The sequence below is a fragment of the Amblyomma maculatum genome, chromosome 9 (assembly GCF_055883805.1).
Source record: "Amblyomma maculatum isolate TAMU_Amacu chromosome 9, ASM5588380v1, whole genome shotgun sequence".
NCBI lineage: Eukaryota > Metazoa > Arthropoda > Arachnida > Ixodida > Ixodidae > Amblyomma > Amblyomma maculatum.
Genome location: NC_139352.1, coordinates 100,496,947 through 100,518,821, shown reverse-complemented (window position 1 = coordinate 100,518,821; position 21,875 = coordinate 100,496,947). Strand labels below are relative to the sequence as shown.

At 47.7% G+C, this 21,875-nt stretch overlaps 1 pseudogene; it reads right to left on the bottom strand.

Annotated features, from left to right (window-relative positions):
- Positions 1 to 10,331: 10,331 nt before the first annotated feature.
- Positions 10,332 to 13,445, bottom strand: LOC146180040 (uncharacterized; annotated as a pseudogene).
- Between the last annotated feature and the right edge of the window lie 8,430 nt (positions 13,446 to 21,875).

Genomic DNA, 21,875 nt, shown 5'->3' with positions numbered 1-21,875 from the left:
TAAAGAGCAGAGACATTAGTCTGCCAACCAAGATCCGTATAACCCGCGCTATGGTCTTTCCAGTTGTGATGTATGGATGCGAGAGTTGGACTGTGAAAAAGGCTGACCGCCGAAGAATTGACGCGTTTGAATTGTGGTGCTGGCGAAGACTCTTGAGAGTTCCTTGGACTGCCAGAAGATCAAATCAGTCGATATTGTCGACCATAAACCCTGACTGCTCATTGGAGGGTCAAATTCTAAAGTTAAAGCTCAGCTACTTTGGTCATCTGATGAGAAGAGAGGAGTCGCTGGAGAAAGATTTGATGTTGGGAAAGGTTGAGGGTCGCCGGAGAAGGGGTAGGCAGCGAACGCGATGGTTAGATGGCATTCTCGAAGCATTGCAGATGAAGCTATGTGATGTTAAGAAGATAGTGAGAGACCGGAAAGCGTGGCGTGACATGGTCCATAGGGTCACGAAGAGTCGGACACGACTGAACGCCTGAACTGAACTGAAACCTAGTTGAGTTACGAAAGCAACAGCTGCATGGCTACGCTTAACGCTGAGCAGCGGCTGGGCTCTGCTCCGTAGATGGTCGATTCTGGCCACGCACTCTTCCACAACCAACGGAGAGAGTGATGCTCAACTGGCGCCGGCTGGAGTTATGACGTCACTTCTCCGGCATCGGCGTAGCGCGGCCGAGCGTGGCCGCGACGACAGCTCCGACGAAAACGGCAACTGCTGCCTCTGACGTCACGCGGCTCCTCGCGCATACGCAGATTGGTTTACGCCGTGCCACGCGAAATGGCTCGACGACTAGAGTAGTGTCGCTTTCGCAACAATAATTTTCGAACATCGAACGACGTTTATTTTACAACTGGACAAAGAGGCCCACTAGTCGGAGGGCGTCGAAGCACGTGGCGCTCCACTGCGCAACAGCTGCGTATCTGCTCGTTGACCTCATGGAACCTTTGAACACGCGGAACCTTTAGCACAGAACGATACAACTGGGAAAAACAAACGACACTAGCAGCAGATTGCGCTAATCCGTCGATCACCCAAGCGCTGAATGGAGCGAAGCAAGCGCGTAAAACTCGCGGCCGGCCGAGCCGGATGGCCGGCATTCCGAGATTGGTGTCACGCCTGTTGCCCAGCTTCAGCGCCCCGCCCCGTAGCTCCCGGCAGCAACAAAGGCATGACCGCGGCGCATCTTTAACAAGCGATTTCTGGTTTTCTTATCGACAGAATTCAGAAATGACTGACACACATGATTAACAACACCCCCTTGTTTTAACTACCAAATTTAATGCAATTGGAAAACCGTTTCAGCTTTTAAAACCACTTTCAATTGAATTTTTTTCTCGCTCGTAAACCGAGCATGCGAACCCCGCTAGAAGGACTCCGTTCAAAACATCATTGCACTCTCGGATGATCTTCTCACCGGGTGGCAAATGAGCGTCGTTGATAAGCATGAAGCTCCGCGCTAGCACCGAGAGGCTGTATGCTTAACGGGTTTTATGTAGCATGGCCACAGTAGCAAAGGCATTGCGCCTTGACACCTGTTAAGTGCGCGCCCTGATCGTGGACAGGAAAAAAAAGCGAACGAATGGAAACACTGCTACGTGTGTGTGTTTACGTTTGTGTGTGGTGCGGGCATTGTCTGTCTTTGGACTCCATCTTACATTCTGTGTGTATGTGTGTGCGTGCAAACGGAGCGGCCGTGGCTAACGCCTCCCTGTGAAAGGTCCGAACTTGGGAGGAAGTCTGCGGGCTGGCGCCGCATGGACGACCAGCGATGTCGGCCGAAGAAAAGCGTTGCTCCCGAGAGGACACCCGATCCTCCCTCAGCCACCCCCAGCCGTGCCTGCGAGTTGTTTTCCAGGAATTCGGCGGGAGCTTGCTGATACGATGACGCCGGAAGAAGAGGGAAGAGGAGAACCCGGAGAGGGGGAGAAGCTCCGAGGAGTCCGATCGACGCGGCAAAAGGGAGACTCGTTTCGGGTGCCGTGACGTGAGGCCGCACCCTGGCTGAAGTGAAGTTGTGCTGCAATTTGTATATAGTGTAAATAAATTATGTATTCTGCAATTAGAGTGAATTCCGGTCCAGGTTAATCGGGAGAGGAATAAAAATTTGAAGAAAAGAAGAAGAAGAAAAGAACCTGATCTTAACTAAACACCGTAAGATTTTGCTTATCGTTGCGGCATTCGTTGAAATCACCACGCTTCGCACCGGTTGTATCTGCTCTTTTCATGGTCGGCTGTTGACGTTAATGGTCGAAATTGCTTCATGGATTGACGCTTTTAGCTTGGGCTACAATTACAAGTTGCAGCCACCGCGACCAATTTCAGTCCCGGCAACCGTGGCCGGGTTTCACTGTCGGATAAATACAGAATGCGACAGTGTGCCATGTAGCACGTAGTTGTATATATAAAGATCATCAGAGCCTAAATCAGGAGCCCATGTGTCACTTTCGATGCTCGACCACACAACTCGATGCTCAGCCCCGCAATTAAGTGTTGGTGTCCACGATTCCGTGGCGTCCACCCAGAAGTATACTGCCCATTTATTTACCCAAAGCCTAACTTAAACAGAGAGGAAGCCCTTTGCTGTGCGATGTTGATACAGGTTAAATGCCCCCAGGTGGACGAAATTACTTGTAGCCCTCCTCTACGGAACATTCCTTTCCCGAAAACGTAATTAAAGATTTGAAAACACCGCGGATTGAAAAGGCGGTATTAGAGGCTATCACTGAAACACACAGCTTTTGATCTAGAAGTTCAAATCATGCTTAAACGCCTGCAAATTATCTTTGGATATATTTCGCAAGGGTAGTTGAATTACAGTAATTACCGGGACGTCATCATTATATTCACCAAACAGGGAAGTGGGCGTGCTCGGCAGCCTTCTGGCTCTGACTGTAAGCAACTGTGCATGTTATCAGGAGCAACTGAGATGGTTTAGGATTTGATACACTTCACTGGACGGGGCATGCAAAATCGGAAACAAGCCTGAAGCTGTCGGTTTTCTGGGATTCAAGCCTAAAAGATAAGGCATAGATTAGGGGGTGGTCCGGATCTGGTTTGACTCATCGGACGAAAGGCCATGAACAGCTCTGGTGGGTGGCCCGAGTACCATTCAAGTGCTTCCGGTGGCAGGGTTCGTGCATTTGATAGCAAGATGTGCTCAGCGTCGACAGAGACCCTCCAAGAAGAGCAGATGGAAGCAATGGGAGAGGATTCTTGATAACCTGTTGAATAGCGAGTTAAGGTTGTGAGGTTCACTGTATCTTTTCACCTCTGTGAACTTTCTTGCTGTTTTTGGTGAGGTAAGGGGGAGTATAGACGACAAAGGACCGCCGCGCTCGTTTTAATTATTTGAAATTTAATATAAGCGTTCACTTGATTTTGCTCTGTCTGACTTAATGAAGTTTAGGTGAGAGAGAAAACATTCATTGCTCTACCCTGGTCTGGGTCGCCGTCTCAATTCGATGAGTCATGGCCTATGTCGCTAAACACGCGGGCAAAATTTGGCAACGAGCACTGACTGCATTATTGGACGGAGAGCAGCATGAGGAGCATCCTAGGTCCCCCAGTACTAAAACATGCTCAGGAAGGAACCTCCGCTGAAGACTGTGATGACTGTGTTGAGTGTGGGTATAGGTCCAATATGCGTATGTATTATCAGGGTAGATATTACGCACCGGACAGCCGAGGGGCTATAGCTTGAGCATGTTTCGTTCGTACAAATCAGATGGTGGAGGATTTGTGCTTGTCTAATAAAACTATATTCGCGGCGAGTATGATGTCGAAAAGGGGCCGAAAAAAAGGCTGAGGATGTTACATTGTTCTTTTTGTGTTTCTCTTTGGCGTTCTTGGTGCATAGCGCGATTCATACTTGGAGTTTAACTCATCTGGCCGAGGGAAATAGCCGATCGTAGGCATCTTGCGAAGGATGTATACGTGCCCATTCGTACCGGGGCCTCAAACAGAAAGATGTGCAGGTTGGGGTGCTGGTGGAGGTATAAGTGCGTAAGTAAGCGTGAATATGTTTTTGGAAGTTTGTTACTGGTGAACTCACGGAGTGTGGGCCGGGAGGGGGTGGAGGGTTCTGGGTATCCATGCGCACTGTGCTGGTAGCAGCTTGATGAGAGTGGCGAAGGATCGCTACAGAGGTTGCTCGCATTTGAGCTGAGGTCGGATCAGGAACGTCGGCATGGTGGCAGCAGCCTGCAGACATTGAACATTGCCAGGTGTGATGTGATCGCTTTTTGAAGTTACATGTAACATGAACCCAGAGAGGTATTTTGGCCCACCGAAAAGCAAGGTGCTTGAAGTAGTACCCTTTTTAATCAGTAAGTTTGCGTGACACCTGGTGCATATCGCAAACACATGTGCATTGCCGACGGTTGAAGTAGTACCCTTTTTAATCAGTCAGTTTGCGTGACACCTGGTGCACATCGCGTACACTTGTGTACGGCCGAAGGTTGAAGTAGTATCCTTTTTAACCAGTCCGCGTGAGTGACACCTGCTGCAGATCGTGTACACTTGTGCATGACCGAAAGTTGAAGTAACATCATTTTAACAAGTCCGTGTGTGTGACACCTGCTGCATATCGCGTACATTTGTGCAAGGCCAAATGTTGCGATACCTCCTGCATATCGTGTACACTTGTGCATGGCCGAAGGTTGAAGAGTATCCGTTTAACCAGTCCGCGTGTGTGACTTACATCGCAGGTGATAAGAAAGTGGCCGACCGCAACAACGCCAAGGAGGTGCCACGACGAAGGCGTAAACGGCGCGTGAGCTTCAAGCCGCTGGGGAGCGTAGGCAGGCCGTTCTACAGGGCCGAAGTTCCCGAAAACAGGGAACCGTTCAGGTGCTACCAATGCCCCGCCCAGTTCACGTTCTTGTACGAGCTGGAAATGCACACACGAGAACACTCGGGGGCACGGCTGCTTCCCTGCTACTTGTGCCCTATGGAATACCCGACGGGCCGCATGCTGGCGAACCACATGGCTAGGAAGCACGGCGGCCGTCAAAGATGAATGAGAAAGAGATTGTGTTTGAATCAGATTAAGTTCAAGTAGACCCTGTTTGGATGAGGACTAGTTTTGTGCAGGAGTAACTATGCAAGTGTGCATGTGTATACAGCAGCTGTTTCATATTTACATATTTAGTTGTGATGTAGTGAATATATGTGACCACAGTATTGAAGATAGACCTCTTTAGACTCCAGCGCAGTTTGGTTTTGTGACTTCTCTTTCAAGCGATTTTTGTCTAAACGTCTGTAATGCTTTTGTGTATGTTCTCCTTTCGACCCAGTTCATTTGTTTTGTTTTGTTTTGTTTTAAATCAGCATTGTAGTGTGTTGCACAAACAGTTCTCTGAAAATAAAACGATTACTTTTGCAGGTGTTTTTCTCTCTTGTTGGTACTGAACATTTTAGCCAAACATTGCCCTCCGTTTCAGCGCTCTTCGTCTCACAATATAAGTGAAAACGTTTTATTGAAAAGAGAAAAGCAGGCGGATATATGGGAAAGTTGGTCGGTATAGGGAATCCAAGCTCAAGTTTCGCCGCGCAACAACAGCGCCGCATACCTGGCGTGGTGGCGAAATGTGAAACGATGGGGCGTCGCCGGTGCAGACGCTATGCTAGCTTCCTGTACACGCGCGGCGATCGCGTTGCGACTGGTGGTTATTTCGCGATGCAAAAACGCTTTCGCTGATGCGAAACGGATGCACTAAGTAACATTGTGTCATGGGAAGCCACAATAGTACGCGAAGCACCAAAAGACGAGGCTCACGTGTGAAACTTTGCAGATTCCTTTGGAAGTGTGTCCGCAAGACCTGTTTTCCAACCGCATGACAACGTTCTGAGAAGTCTCGCGTTCTTTGTGGAAACGAAAAGAGCCAATTTCCCCTTTCTTCGTAAATTTAGAAATGGTGACAGTTGACAAAGACGGCTTGGAGAGGCATCAAAAAGTACAGTGGTTTAACACTATGCATAAAAAGTGAAGAGGATGGAAGATTATCCTGCTCTTCGCTCCCCGCGTGTCTAGTTTTGCCGATTTTCTGTGCTTTCTCCCTGCTTTGTGAGGGCTCTGCAAGCAACCAAATCAACAGATGTGACGTCCGCGATTGACACTGATGTGTGAATGTGCCCTATGTGTCCACAGCTGCCTTTTCATTTTTAGGTTTTAGATTGATCAAGAAAATATCTAGGAACGAGGCCTTTTCTTTTTCGGGGGTGGCGTTAGTTATTATTATTATTATTAATGAAGATATGTCGGACGTGCAGTACAAAAGTGATCCTAGCTATGGCTCGACTGACACTACTGGCACGGAGCACCCCATTCGCGTCGCAGGGTTCGTGAGTGCAAATCAAATATCATAAATGAAGTACAACCATTTAATAAGAACTGAAATCAAACACAATGTAGTAAAAGCTTGGATTTCACCTGCCTTCCGAGCCAGCGTGCCGGTTATGTTGCGTGCAGCGCACGGAGCACGCATGTGCTGATAAGATTGCTAGCGTTCTTGTCTTTAAAGAAACACCTCGTTCGGACTATATACTTATTCTTCTACTGCAAGATTTGCTTTGGTAACGTCGTAATAATAAAAAACAGATCCGTATATAGATCGCATGCCACAGGCTAAAACGATGGTCAACGAGCGGGCCACTTTAATTCACAGTACTGATGATACTTAGGAGTTTTTAAACATATTATATACGACAATATAATTACATAGCGGACTTACCTCGAGATGCACTTCCTACGTTTTTGCTAACATGGGATTCATTCACAATCAATATTTACTCATCGCCGTCTGTTTTCTGCCGTGCAGACGTGAATAAAAAGTTTCCCGCCTATAATTAAGTATCCTTCATGGAAATACGCGTCATGTTGCCCAATCAAGACGTAATGCAGGTGGCATGTCGCGGAGCGCCTGCTGGGGCGCGTCAAGGCGCGTGCTCGTGCGAGAGAAAGAGTACGGCGCACGCCGTGAAAGCAGCGAGCTGAGCCGGTGGCGTCCAGTGTGTGCTTTTCTATCCGCGCGACAAAGCAGCGCGAGACGTCTGCACGTGCGCGGAAGAGAGAGAGCGAAAGGACAGAACTTGCACGGCATGCCTAGGTGGTGCCGCCGCGTGTATCCCCAGTTTCTATTTTTCTGTCAGAGATGGCGCTCCCTGTCAGGAGCAGCAGCGCCGCTCAACGGTGCTTTGGAAGCCTATAGTCCGGGTTTCCGTTGGCTTAAGCAGCCGCCCACGCTCTTTCAAAGAGGACTTCCCGGTTCTCAAGGTCTGAGCTTGGACGCGGCTGTCTTCCATACTTTTCATTTTTTTTTTCATTTTTCATTTATTAATACTGTCAGCCACCATAAGGGGCTGTAACAGGAGTGGAAAATACAAAACGAAAAAATGAACAATATAGAACACGATGAAAATCAATAGTCAATCAAAAATTGTCTCTGAATGCACACACAAACAAAACAAAAATGAATTACACAGAAATCGGAACAACAGCCATCCTACACAACAGCAATAGAACCTCATCACCCTGTGGTAGTGCCATAGATGAAATTTTCTAAATGACGTACAAATTCAGATAATGATGATGATCGAACAGCAGAATCTGGAAGAGAGTTCCAATCCTTACAAGTTCGCGGAAAATAACTTGAAGCAATCATTTTTTGCAGCCTGCAATGGAATGAACCTACTATGACGATGCCTTGATGTCTCATTAGTTTTGATCTCAAAGTAGTCTGATTTATTAATTTTTAGATAATTATTGATAATGAGGTAAAGAGTTTTTAGTCTTTCATACCTGGTTCTGCTTTCCAACATTGGTAGTTGGGCTTGTTGGCAGAGGTCTGTTGAAGAATGGTTACGGCGGTATTTATTATATATAAACCTTGCAGCGAGCCACTGAATCCTATCTAGCTTGTGAATGTTAGTTGCTGTGTGAGGATCCCATACTACTTTGGCATATTCGATAATTGGTCTGACTAGGGTTTTGTAAGCCAGGCACTTTACATCCGGGGTAGCACTGTGCATTGTGCGCCGCAGGTACCATAGTGTTTTAAAAGCTTTGGAGATGACATTTTCAATGTGGGTATTTCATCGTAGGTCTGATGTAAAAGTTAAGCCTAAGTATTTATACTGATCAACTCTTTCGAGCATGTAACCATTTATTTGATAATTTAAATTAAGAACATTCTTTGTCCTAGTTACTGACTTGAACACAGACTTTTTTCAAGTTTAACTCCATCTGCCAGTCGTTACACCAATTGACTATTCTTTGTAGGTTTAAATTTAATTTAATCTGATCATCAATCGTATTTACGCTACTGTACATCACGCAGTCGTCAGCAAACAGTCTTATTGGAACATCAATGCTACTTTGCAAATCATTAATGAAGATGAGAAAGAGGAGTGGGCCTAAAACGGTACCCTGCGGCACACCAGAAGCAACAGGAAGAATGCTAGATTCACAACCTCTAACAAATACATACTGTTCACGAGAGGATATATACGCGGAAAACCACTGTATGAGTGTTTGATTTTAAAAGACCGCATTAACCTTATATAACAATTTTTGGTGTGAAACTTTATATACCTTGACTTTGCGAAAGCATTTGATAATGTCTGTTTGACCACGTGAATTTATTGCTTCTGCGAGGTCATGAACTATTTCTATCAGTTGGGTAGTTGTGGACAGTCCCTTTCGGAAGCCATGCTGGCGATAATACAGGATATCATGCTGGTCGAGGTAGTTGAGCAGGTGTTTAGATATGATATGTTCAAGCAACTTCGAAACTTTACTAGTGAGCGAGATTGGGCGATAATTGCTAGCAGAATTATTTCCGCTTTTATGGACTGGTATAACTTTTGCTCGCTTCCAGTCAGTTGGGAAGCATCCGCTAGTAAAAGAAGACTGAAATATTTTGGTCAAGTATTTAGATACCCATTCAGCGTACCTATATAAAAACTCGTTAGGGATACGATCTGGACCTTGGCTTTTCTTGATGTCAATATGTAATAGCAGGTTTAGAACACCTTGCTCATCAATTTGTTAGTCAGTAATAGGAGGCCTTTCAGTTTCAGCATTAAAAGGAGGCAGTACACCATTATCACGTATGTAAACAGATTAAAAATATACATTAAAATTTTCGGCATGTTTATGGGCGTTTTCCTCGGTCTCAGCATGGTGCAGAACCTTTGACGGATTTATATAGCGCCAAAATTTACCAGGGGACTCGCGAAGAAATTTCGTGAGCGTCACATTATAGAATCTGTCTTTTGATTCCTTAAGAAGTCTCTTTAAATCCTGGCTCGTGTAGCGAATACAAAGTTTATTTTCGGGGTTTGGGTTGTGTGAGGAAGCCTTACGTTTACGTTTAATTCTTCGTTTGAAATGAAGAATGTCTCTAGTTATTCAGGGACTCGTTTTATTGGTGCTCTTAAATTTCTTAGGAACAAACTGATTAAGGCACCGCTCTGCTAATTCCGAAAAGAATTCCCATAGTTGGTCAGTACTAGCATCAGAGTCATACAGCTGCACAAAATCTTCATATGAATAATCGAGACAGTCAATCACAGCTGCATCATCAGCGTCATGAAAATTAAAGAAATATTTTTTGGACAAAGTACCTGTGGAATCTGGTGATGCCTTTAAGGATAACAAAACCATCCTATGATCGGACAAGCCATCCAAGATCTCACATTCACAGAGAGAGGTTTGTATACGTTCAGAAACAAAAATCAAATCCAGTATAGATGACGTTGTAGTACATATCCTTGTGCAATCAGATACAACTTGAACTAAATTATGACAAAAAGTCAAATCAAGTAACTGCTCACAACTAAGCACTTCTCGTGTTCCGGGTAATTTCGAACAGCAGTCAATGCCGGGTAGGTTGAAATCTCCCAATAATAGCATCCTACTATCGTGAGGCAGGTAGGAGTCCATAAATGTTTGCAGATTTACCAAAACGTCTACCGGGGCATTTGGGGCCCTGTAAACACCCCCGATGAAGACTGTTTGTTTATCTAGTTTTATTTTGACCCATAGCGCTTCTACGCCATTTACATCTGGAAGTGCAGAAAAAGCTATGTTGTCCTTGATAATTAATGCAACTCCCCCACCTCTGTCTTCTCGGTCCTTTCTCACTATTTTATAGCTAGGAGGAGTAACTTCAATGTCGATTATATACCTATGCAGCCATGTTTCGGTGACTACTACTATGTCTGGTTCATATTTTATGATTATGCTTTCTAATTCAACAATTTTATTTAATATGCTTCTGGCATTAACATTTATGACTTTAAACGGTTTTGATACTGTTTTCCTGCGTCAATCGCTACTCCCAGAAGAGGTATGACATTTGTACCTTTGTTTCGTAGTTTCGTCCCAGGCGTAAAGGATTTTGTTCACCTTCATCTTATCGAATACCATCTTAACCTTGGCCCCATTTTTCCTTTCGTCTACAGTGGAATTCCAGAGGTTCTTCCGTATATCATGCACTCTTTTAGAATAGTCTTCTGAAATGCTTATTTGCCCTCCTTTAAGCTTGTAGCAATTATTCATAATCTTAGTTTTTTCCCTAAAATCACCAATCCTAAGGATAACTGGGCGATGCTTTCCCGGAGACAACTTACCAAGACGGTGTATTCTCTCAGTGGTATTTAGCTTCTCTCCGAGTTTTACATTACATCGACGAAAACAACATCTTTCCTTCCTGCATGCTGGGCTTCCGCAAGGGACTGTGCACGCAAGATGCTTTCCTCCAGATTAGGGAAGAAGTCATCAACACCATACCCCGAAAAGGCGAAAATTTCACTCTGGCACTAGATCTCAAAGGAGCATTCGACAACATTGGCCACCAAACCATATTGCACGAATTAAACAATATCAACTGCGGGGCGAAAATCTTCAAATACGTGAAGGCTTTCCTCTCAGATCGCACAGCCACCATAGGAATTGGAGAGATCCGATCACCAAAAGTACCAATGCCGAACAAAGGTACACTGCAGGGTTCTATAATCTCTCCAATGCTATTTAACATAGCAATGATAAATTTAGCAAACAACTGTTGACCCGCAATGATATTGGCTTCACTTTATACGCGGACGACATCACCATCTGGGCTACTCAGGGATCATTGGCATAAAAAGAAGAAGCTCTGCAAGCCGCTACAGACCTAGTCGAGGAATTTGCCGGGGAGAGCGGTCTTCAATGCTCCCCAGAAAAATCCGAACTTATCAGGCTACACAGAATAAATTACAAGTCCCCAGGAGAAATTCAGCTCTCTCTAGGAGACCAGACAATTCAAGAGAAGGACAAGATCAGAGTTTTGGGGCTGTGGTTGCAAAGCAATTTGAGAGTGTATTATACAATCAAAACACTCAAACCCACAGTCAACCAAATTTCCAGAATGATTAGAAGGGTGACCTGGCACCGGAAAGGGATGAGGGAGGAGGACACCCTCCGCCTTGTACAAGCCCTAGTCATTAGCAGGATTACCTACGGGCTCCCATATCACGAAATTAGAATCACTGATAAAAGGGCCATTGACACTATCATAAGAGGAGCCTATAAAACGGCCCTAAACCTCCCGCCAACAGCATCAACGGACCGTCTTTGGGCACTCGGAGTGCACAACAACTTCGAGGAGCTCAAGGAGGCGGTTCTAGAGAGTCAGAAACAACGCCTAACAACAACGCAGGCGGGTAGGGAAATCCTGTCAAAACTAGGGCTATGGCAGGCACTAAGAACTTCTGAGGTCAAATCACAAATTCCGACATCCACAAGAAACAACATCTATGTGAACCCGATACCCAAGCACATGCACCATGAGTTACAGAAGGTTCGAAGGAAAGCCAGAGTCAAATCATTGGAAAAACAATTGTCTAAAGACGCGGAAGTTGTCTACGTGGACATAGGGGCGTACGGCGAGCCTGGCAGGTTCACAATAGCTGCAGTTGACCACAAGAAGAGGCCAATTATTCAGGCTTCGATCTAAGCCAAGGATCCTGCGGAAGCGGAATCGCTGGCAATAGCCATCGCCATTAAAACACAAGACAACCAAAAGAAGTCATCATACGTAGTGACGGACTCCCAACCAGCCTGCAGGGACTACCTGGCCGGAAAACCTCACAGAAGAGCGTGTGCAATATTACGTTCCATCTCCCAGACGCACACAATTACATGGACACCTGGACACGAAGGCCTAGAAGGAAATGAGGTAGCGAATGATATAGCCCGAGCTCTCACAAACTGGGCGGATCCCCATCCCTACCCCACCCCTCTCCTAGGACCCTACGGCGACATGCTGGAACACCTACGGTTAGAAAGAATTTTCTCACCACCACACAAACAACTTCCTTCCTCGGACGCTATAGACTGCACAAAAATACAAACAAACACATTCCCTAATCTTCACATTTTAAATAAGATAAGCCCAACAAAATACACGAGTTACTGTCCTTGGTGCGGTGCAAGCCCCACACTCTATCACATCTCTTGGGAATGCCAGGACAAACCTGACCCAACGTTACTAGTGCCATGCCCGACACACGAGCAGTGGGAGGCGGCCCTGACCAGCGACAACCTGGACCAGCAAGCCTGGATTATCCAGCTAGTCCGCAAGTCAGCTGCTGCTAGCGGAGCCCTGGACTAGGGGCACCAACCACCCAGCTCCTGCGAATTCCTACCGATTATTATGCTCATTAAAAGTTTTCTCTCGCTCTCTCTCTCTCTCTCTCTCTGTCTCCGAGTTTTACCTCAAAAACTTCGTCGTTTACTATTCTCAGCAATGTTTCTTCGTTTTCATTTTCTTCTTCCAGTATACCTCTTACAATCAGGATGTTCCGCCGGGACTGATTTTCCAAGCCATCAAGTTGTTTAGCTAGTGCAGCGATTTCCGCCTGGCGATCACTCGCAGTAGTCTCAATATTAGATAGCCTTATTTGGGATTCCTCTAGGACCACGAGCTTCGCTTCGATGGAATCGAGTCTTGTTTGCATTTTCACTATACCTGCCTCAGACGATGTTTGTTTTTCTTGAATAATAGTAACTGCGGCCAATATTTTTTTTAGTTTTGAGAATTTCATTTAGGATAGCTTCTGAAACAAGCCCAGGGTTTTCCTCTACATCCCCTGAAAGCTTCAGCAGCATGCATACCAATGAAAGACAGTCGTTGACACAACCAAGCAGTACTTGTGGACATGGCAGCACAACTAGACATAGGTGATCGCTACGAAAACCGTATCTTTTTGCACTAACCTGCACAAACAAAGGTACTTGAGGTGACATCATCACGGCAGTGCTGCCGTGTCCACTGGTGAACGTTGGTCGGGGCAGCAGATTTATAGCCGGCAGGCTCCGTGACGTATGTTGGTGGTGTGATGTCACTGTGCTCGTCGAAGATGCGCAGAGGACGTTTTCCACGAGGCGATGATCGTCCATACTTGGTTCACGGCGAGGGGCATCGGTGATAAATCCAGGAAGCCGCCACAGCGTTTCGTTGATCGCAGCTGGGGAATAAGATTGCTGCTGTCCGACGGCCTTTATAACTGTCGGTGTGTCGGAGACTAGGATCAGGAGCGATGCGCAAACCTGCACAAAAAAGGTACTTGAGGTGACATCATCACGGCAGTGCTGCCGTGTCCACTGGTGAACGTTGGTCGGGGCAGCAGATTTATAGCCGGCAGGCTCCGTGACGTATGTTGGTGGTGTGATGTCACTGTGCTCGTCGAAGGTGCGCAGAGGACGTTTTCCACGAGGCGATGATCGTCCATACTTGGTTCACGGCGAGAGGCATCGGTGATAAATCCAGGAAGCCGCCACAGCGTTTCGTTGATCGCAGCTGGGGAATAAGATTGCTGCTGTCCGACGGCCTTTATAACTGTCGGTGTGTCGGAGACTAGGATCAGGAGCGATGCGCAAACCTGCACAAAAAAAGGTACTTGAGGTGACATCATCACGGCAGTGCTGCCGTGTCCACTCGACGTTCCCGGTTCTCGAAGTCCGAGATTAGACACGGCTGCCTTCCATCCTGTGTTTTAGTGTCTAAGGCATTATTAGCCTGGCATTTACATGGTATAAATCTGCTTTCTGCCCGCAAAATGTCCGTTTCGCTTAGGATTCTGGCTCGATATCATGCAGCTGTATTGCATTATTGAGCCAATAGCTTCACTACGCCATGTATCAGCCAAGGTCAACCTTTCAGTCCGCTTGACCTTCAAAAGGCAGTGTGACTTTGACCTTATTAAGTGTGGGCGTCCGCCATTCCGTGGTGTCCGCCCAAAATTATAGTACGCCTTCCTTTCTCAAATTCAAGATGGCTACGTTAAAGATAATTGGTTCACATGAAAGGAAAGGCGCAGTATCTGTCACACTTGTTCTGTGGACACCTGGACCGCACCATAAGGAAAGCGGGAAGGTGGGAGTGAAAGCAGAAAGAAAGAAAGGGGTGCCGTAGTAAGGGCTCTAGAGTAATTCGACCACCTGGGGATATAACATGTGCTGACATCGATCTGTTGTAAGGAGGAGGAGGAAAACTATTATACGAAGAATTCGAGGCACGCAGGCCTCCTGGGTCTCCGCACGACCACACTCGCGATCTAAACGATCATGTGATGTTAATCCATGACATATGCGGCCCGATCGACTGACGACAATCTTCAGTCTGGCCAGGTCCGCTGACCGCAGTGAGGTATCCCAGTCTTCCTCTGGCGCTGCCTATGTCCTCGGTATCAGTTGCTCGGTCGACCTATGCTCGAGCAGCAGAATGGACCGCTTCGTTACCGGGGTTGCCCGAATGGGCTGGTACCCAGACAAGTCGTATGGGTCGGAGTGTTGTGAAATCTTGTGAGAGGCAGCATGTAGCTGGTCCCGGGCGAAATTTTTTATGGCAGTTTTAGAATCGCTGAGGATAACATGTGGCAGTGGAAGATATTATCGCGATGGCTATAGCGTATCTTCCGCTTCTACGGACGTTCGGGCAATGATAGAGGCTGATGTGTTATAATCGAAGCGGCTGAATACCGCGCATATTGCATAAGTTGAGCGATGTGGATATTCTGCGGCATCCACGAAAACCGTGTCGGGTTCGTTCGCATGTGATCTGGGTAGGGCACGTGCTCTCGCTTTCCGTCTGGCCTGGTTATGAAGGGGAGGCATGTTTTTAGGAAGTGGATGGACAATGAGGTGATTGCGGACTGTCTTTGGAACAGCATACGTTTCAACAGGAGGGGCATGCCTAATGGCCTAAGTTGGAGATAGGAAAGAATGTGGCGACCAGTTGGGGTAGTGGAGAGCCGTCCTAGTGGGCGATGAGGTGGGATTCCACCAGTTCACTGAGGGTGTTGTGAACTCCCATGCCTAAGAGTCGATAGGTTGGGGTGCGTTTAGGTAAGCCGAGGGCTGCCTTATAAGCCTGTCGGATGGGAACATCCACGTTGTCTGTCTGTTTTTGTTAGATATAAATACGGAAGCGAGTAAATAGTGCGGCTTATAATAAATACCTGTACTAAGCGTCTGAGGCCATGCTCGCGCATTCCACGGTGCTTGTTGGCTATACGTTTGATTAGGCGCGTGATCTGATGTGTTGTGTAAGTTAGTCTGGTGAGAGTATCCGTGTTAAGGCCGTTGTCTGTATGAATATACGTCGAAGTTGGTGAACTTGTAGTACTGGCTGAGGAGGAGGAATCAACATTTATTAAGCCCGAAATAATTCGATGGTGCATGCTTGCACCAGACGGGGTGGTTCCCTAGTTGCGGGACCCATATGTTTCCAGCAGCTCCTGGCCCCTGTCTGTCAGTGCGAGCTGGATCGATAGGGCGGGGCTGGACAACAAGGTCTCCCATCGCTCAAGGGGTTGGGGATTGGGGGTGTTGGCGGGAAGAGGAGGAGGGGGGGTTTTGAGTTGTTTGCATTCTGCCAAAACGTGCGGCAGGGTGCCCTTTTCTTTTTTACAAAAAGGACAGAGCATGTCGTGTTCCGCAGGGTACATGCGGCTCATCAATACGGGATGCGCAAGCGATCCCGCCTGCGCTCGGCGCAGGATCGTCTGTTGTTGCCTGGTGAGCTTGGGGTGCGGTTCTGGCAGTCTGCACCTTTCCTCTCGGTACATACTTGTAATTTCCCGAAAGCTGGTAACCGGATGCGGTAGCTCTTCCGGCTCGTTCTCGCCCCGGATTGACATTTCTCGGGCATGGTAGTCTGCGATGATGTTGCCTGCTACCTGCGAGTGAGCCGGGACCCACACGAGCTCTATAGCTCTTCCCGGAGGCTTGCACTTGGATAGAATGGCTCGGGCCGCGGAGGATATTACCCCTCTGCGGAAGCTTCTGTAGGCTGTCTTTGAGTCAGTAACCACGGTGTCCACGCTCGGCTGTGCGAGTGCGAGGGCCATGGCCGCTTCTTCTGCAACTGCGGCGTCTGTTGTCTTTATGGACGCGCTGACGATCAGCCTGTCTTTTGACGTAACCACCACTGCTGCACGGTCACTGTGTTTTCGGAGCGAGGCGTCCGCGTAGAGGACCCTGGGGTTCTCTTCCAGCTTTCGGGCTATGGCTTTGGCCCGCGCGGTGCGCCTCTCGTCGTCCTTGCCCGGCGTCATGTTCCGGGGAAGGGGTTTGGTCTGAATGGCCGTCTTCCAGTCTTCCGGAAGGGCTTCCTTGAGGGGTACTGGCTCAATCTGCCATCCTATCTTGCGTAAGACGGCTCGTCCGTGTTTCGTATGACTGAGCCGGATTCTCTGATTAGAGAGGTGGGCTTCAATGAGCTCCTCCACCGTGTTGTGGGCACCCATGTCCAGCAGTCTTTGTATGGACGAGTATATGGGAATGCCCAGTGCTTGCTTCGTTGCCTTACGAAGCATCGTGTTTAGGGTGTCCCTATTCGCCTTCGTCAGCTGGAGATAGGGGGCGGAGTAGGTAACCCGTGACACGACGAATGCGCGTATCAGGCGCATGACATCGTCCTCTTTGAGGCCTCGGTTTCTATTAGATACCCTTCTGATCATACTGAGTATCTGTTCGGTTGTAGTTTTGATCTTTGTGACGGCGGCGTGTGCCTTCCCGTCGGCCTGAAGTAGTAGGCCGAGGATCCTAATCTGCTGTGTTGGCTTGATAGCCGTTCCGTCGATGGTGACGATCACGTTCGGCGGCAGCTCTTTCTTGGATTTTCCCGGTTGGATAATAAGCAACTCTGATTTCTGGGGAGCGCAGCTCAGTCCGCATGACTTTGCGTACTCGTGCACGGTTGTTGCCGCCTTCTGCAAGGCTTCCTCCATCCAGGCATCAGAACCGGCTCGAGCTGTCCACACCGTAATATCGTCGGCGTAGAACGCATGGTCCACGCCTTCGATTTGCTTGAGTAGACCGGGCAGGGGCAGGAGGGCCAGATTGAAGAGCAGGGGCGACAAGACCGATCCCTGTGGGGCACCATCTATGGTGATGAGCATGGAAAGGTGGTGCTGCTCCCGAGGGCTTAGGTGGAGTATCAGGAGCTCGGATTTAGTGGAGGAACATGCAAGGCCTATTGAAGCTGCGTATCTCGACACCTGAAGAGTTTCTTTCATGCTACCTATATTCCCAGTGGTGGTTCGCAGGGTGATATCATCTGCATATGGAGAATGGGAGAGGTTCGAGATCTGTGACAGCTTTTTAGTCATGGGGATGAGTGCCATGTTAAATAAAAAAGGGGAAAGGATTGATCCCTGCGGGATCCTCTATTACCGACGGTAAAAGCGGGGGATTTTAGAGAACCGAACCGAATTTCTGCTGTGCTATCCCGGAGAAATGCTGAAATGTAAGCATGTGGTCAGTTTCCCACAATCAGAGTGGATAATGCATCCAATATAGAGGAGTGATAGACACTGTCATTTGCCTATTGCAAGTCTAGAGCCAGCAATGCTATTGTGCGTTTGCAGTGTCGGGGATGGAGAATGTCTTCGGATATCTGTAGCATGACGTCTTGGGTGCATAGGTGGCTGCGGAAACCCAGCACTGTGTGAAGAAAAAGGTCGCGGGTTTGCATGTGTGTATGTAGCCTATTCAAGACAACGTGTTCAAAAAGTTTACCAAGACATGAAGTTAGCGAAATGGGTCTAAGGTTTGATAGAGTGAGCGGTTTGCCGGGTTTAAGAATAAAGGTTAACCTGATCATGCGTCCACTCTGAATGAAGCGTTCCCTCTTGCCAGTGTTTGTTAAAGAATTCCGTTATTGCCTGGATTGAGTTTACATCAAGGATTCTAAGTGTTTGTTCGTGACCTGATCGGGTCCTGGAGCAGACGTAGTGCGGAGTTCGAGCATGGCTGCTTTGACTTCATATTTTGTGATGTCTTCATCTAGCTCATGCTTTTGGGTTCCAAGGTACTGTGGTAAGGGTGTCTTTGCTGTTATTGTGAGGCATGTTTCTTTTAAGGGTGAAGACCGCCAGGTGGCGTCGCCTAGGAAAGACAGCGGAACACCGAGCTCCAGAATCTACCGTCTTTGTGCCAAAACATCGACCCTGGGACCTCCATCGACCAGCTTAAGTTACTCGGCAAGTAGCCAGGTTTATTCTGACTCCTCATGTGTCGAATTTGATCGCTTTTTTGCTAAGAACCGACCATTTGTAGGTTCTGATGTGGCCCGAAGCTCGCTAAGCCTTACCAAGATACTTTGTTGGGCGAGTTTATATTAATAATGTTTATATTAATAATGAATCGCTAAGCCTTGCCGCGGACCTCGATTGTGTTACCATAGCAACGGCACCGTTGTCGCAGCTGCCACGTGCCACCGATGAATTTCCTGCAGGAGCACGTGCCCACGCTGCTGGACCACGCGCTAATGCCTCCGACGACGCCGAAGCACGCGCTCATGCCACCGAAGATGCGTCTGACTAGATTACCCCTAAGAGGAAAGACGAACCAAAGATTCCGGCGACACCTTTCTCAACGTTGAAAACCGTCGTAATCAGGGCACCAAGTACGCTCAATATCTCCCAGGTTAAGCCCTACGAAATTCTGGAAGCATTGCCTCAGCAGCAGACTTGGCGCCACACAAGCGTCAGGCTCCGACTCTGCAAATCAAGTACCACCAGAATGTCATCCTTCTGAAGACCACCAACGAATTCACTGCACGAAGGGTAGCAGCAGTTACCTCCTTATTCACTGAAACCAAAACTCATACCATCCAATCTTACGTGACGGCCCCCGTGGTTTCGTGCCGAGGCGTAATTCATGGAATCGGAAAGGTCTTTCAGAAACCGAACTTTTAGAAAGCCTTGAATCGTGGCATGCGACGATCCTTCCCGCTCGTATGATGGGAGAGACTGAGTCAGTGCTAATCACGTTTGAAGGCACCCATGTACCACGACAAATTCTGTTCCGCCGCGTCTTGTACAGATTCAATCCTGAAAGGCCCAATGCTTTGAAATGCAGCAGGTGCCGTGAATATGGGCATCGGCTGCTGAACTGCCCTCACCCTCCGGCATATCAACGCTGCCCTACCTGCTCAGCCAAGCTCAAATAAAAATATGAACCACATCGTTGCTCCGCCTATTGCTCCCACTGCGGTGGAACCCTACCTACGTTTGACGAGACCTGCCCTGTACAGAAACAACAAGACCAAAAGAGCCACAAAGCTGCATATGACCGAAGGAAGAGTCACAGGAAACAACTGGAACCTTCCGACCAAAAATAGAAGCATCCATCTAATTCCCGGCATCAAACTACAAATCGACTACACGACAAATGTCGTCAGGTCACCCTGGCAGAAAGGATACGCAGCCTCACCACCCTCCAAGCCGCGATAACTCCCCCCCCCCTATCATCGGCAAATCAGGAGACTGCACAACCCTCTCGGACCAATTTCTGGCATCGAGAAGTCCAGGAATAGCCAGCTGGCCCACGTCAGCTTCTCAAGCCAGCTACACTCTCACCACCGGGTAAGCCAAGCCGCCACTTCCCATATCCCCTCCCAAATCTTTCTCTTAGACATCTCCTGATTCCACACCAGTTACCACATCTGAAAATTATATGCGCCACATAAAAGATCGGAATGACCCTATAATCTGGTATCTTGCAGAAGAAATCTCCGCCTTTCGCCAAGCATTCGAAGTCATGCATACCCTCCTTAGTAACCTCCTGCAAGATGACGAACGATGGAATTCCTAACTCATTCTCTCAAACGGCCCCGTCCAGCTACATCCACGAAAGGAACTGCTGCATCCTCATCTGTCCCCCTCCCCGAGAAGGTGCTAACGTAGCTCAAGAATGGCTGTGAACAGTAACATGCACATTGTACAGTGGAATAGCAGAAACTTCAGTACCAATCGAACCCTCTTTATCCAATGACTCCTGACTTTACCTTCGCAGCCCCATGTCATTCTCATTCAAGACTCGCGTGCTCTTAAAGGTATTTTGGGCTACCATGCCCTGTATGCAGCACATGACAGCGATTGCACCCCATTAGTAAGCACTTATATTCGTCGGGACGTCCGTTTTGAGGCCCTCGACGTCCCCTCCCATCTTGAATGTCACCTCATTGCATTTACACTGTATTCTGATAATTCATTTCGCCCTTTGCCCATTCTCAATTTTTATAGCCCCCTGCAGAGTACAAGCTTTTATAACCGCTCATGCACTTTTCTTCAAGATTGTTTCGAGACTCCGACTTCTTGATGGGTGGGGACTTTAATGCCCCGCACGTTATCTGGAGTTACCCACGCACCTTTCGTCCTGGCCGCACACTCAACGACACATAAACGGAGCTCAAATAACTGTTTATACAATTCCAAATTCCATTACTAAGGAAGGTTACAGGCACCAACAATCCACCGACATACCTTACAGTGGACCGCGGACTGCGAGATGTCACCTGGCAGGTTGCAGATGAAAACCTGCTCAGCGACCATTACATTATTCAAATCACTATCCCTAGCTGTACCCGTCCGCGTAAACGTAAAATTTCCCACACAAACTGAAATATATTACGCACTTTTCTCAACACCTTTCATACTACTGGCAGTCTTCAGAGCTGGACAAAAACTCACAAACGGGCCCAGAAACAAGCTACGCAGGACAGTTCCACTTCAGCTCCCTCAGATAATCCGGCCCTTACCCTGTACGCATTTGGAAGAGGCGGGAACGACTCTTGCGCACCCTTCGCGCTCAGCCCAAAAATTCTCGCCTGTCTGAGCGTGTTTCCGAATTGACCGGACAGGTTAAAGAACACTGCGTTACACTTGACACAAATCAATGGAACAAAATTTGTAACAACATCAACGGCATGCTAAATCAAAAAAGAACCTAGCACTTACTCAGAGAACTCTTCGGGCCCAACCAGCTCCTGTTCCCACTCTCGAGAAGCACTATTCGCAACTAAGAGCGGATGCCTTAACAGCCCAACTCCGCGATCTCTACATTCCTCGTCCCCTACCTAGTCTTTATCCTTTGTACACTGGTACTTCCAATACAGAACTGGATGAGCCATTTACCCTCTGGGATCTAGACTGGGCGTTAGAACAGCTAAAGCGGAAGTCTGTCCCAGGTGAGGACCAGATTACTTACTCACACCTTGGAAACAATCACTTATAACCCTACTGCCAAAACCAGGCAAGGAACCTGCGCTTCAAAACCTCCGCCCAGTTTAACATCTTGCCAGGGAAAGACCATGGAACGGATGGTGCTCAATCGGCACGAGGCTCATCTTGAATCCACAGATTTATTTCCCTCTCAACAAATTGGCTTTCGAAAAGATGTGTCAACTCCGAACCTCTTTGTTCTCCTCATGCACGAATTTGATCCTCCGCCCTCTTCCCAGATCCAAACCCTAGTGGCCCTTGATGTGCGTAAGGCATTTGATAATCATGATGCTCTGATCCTCTTTTAAACATTCTGGCC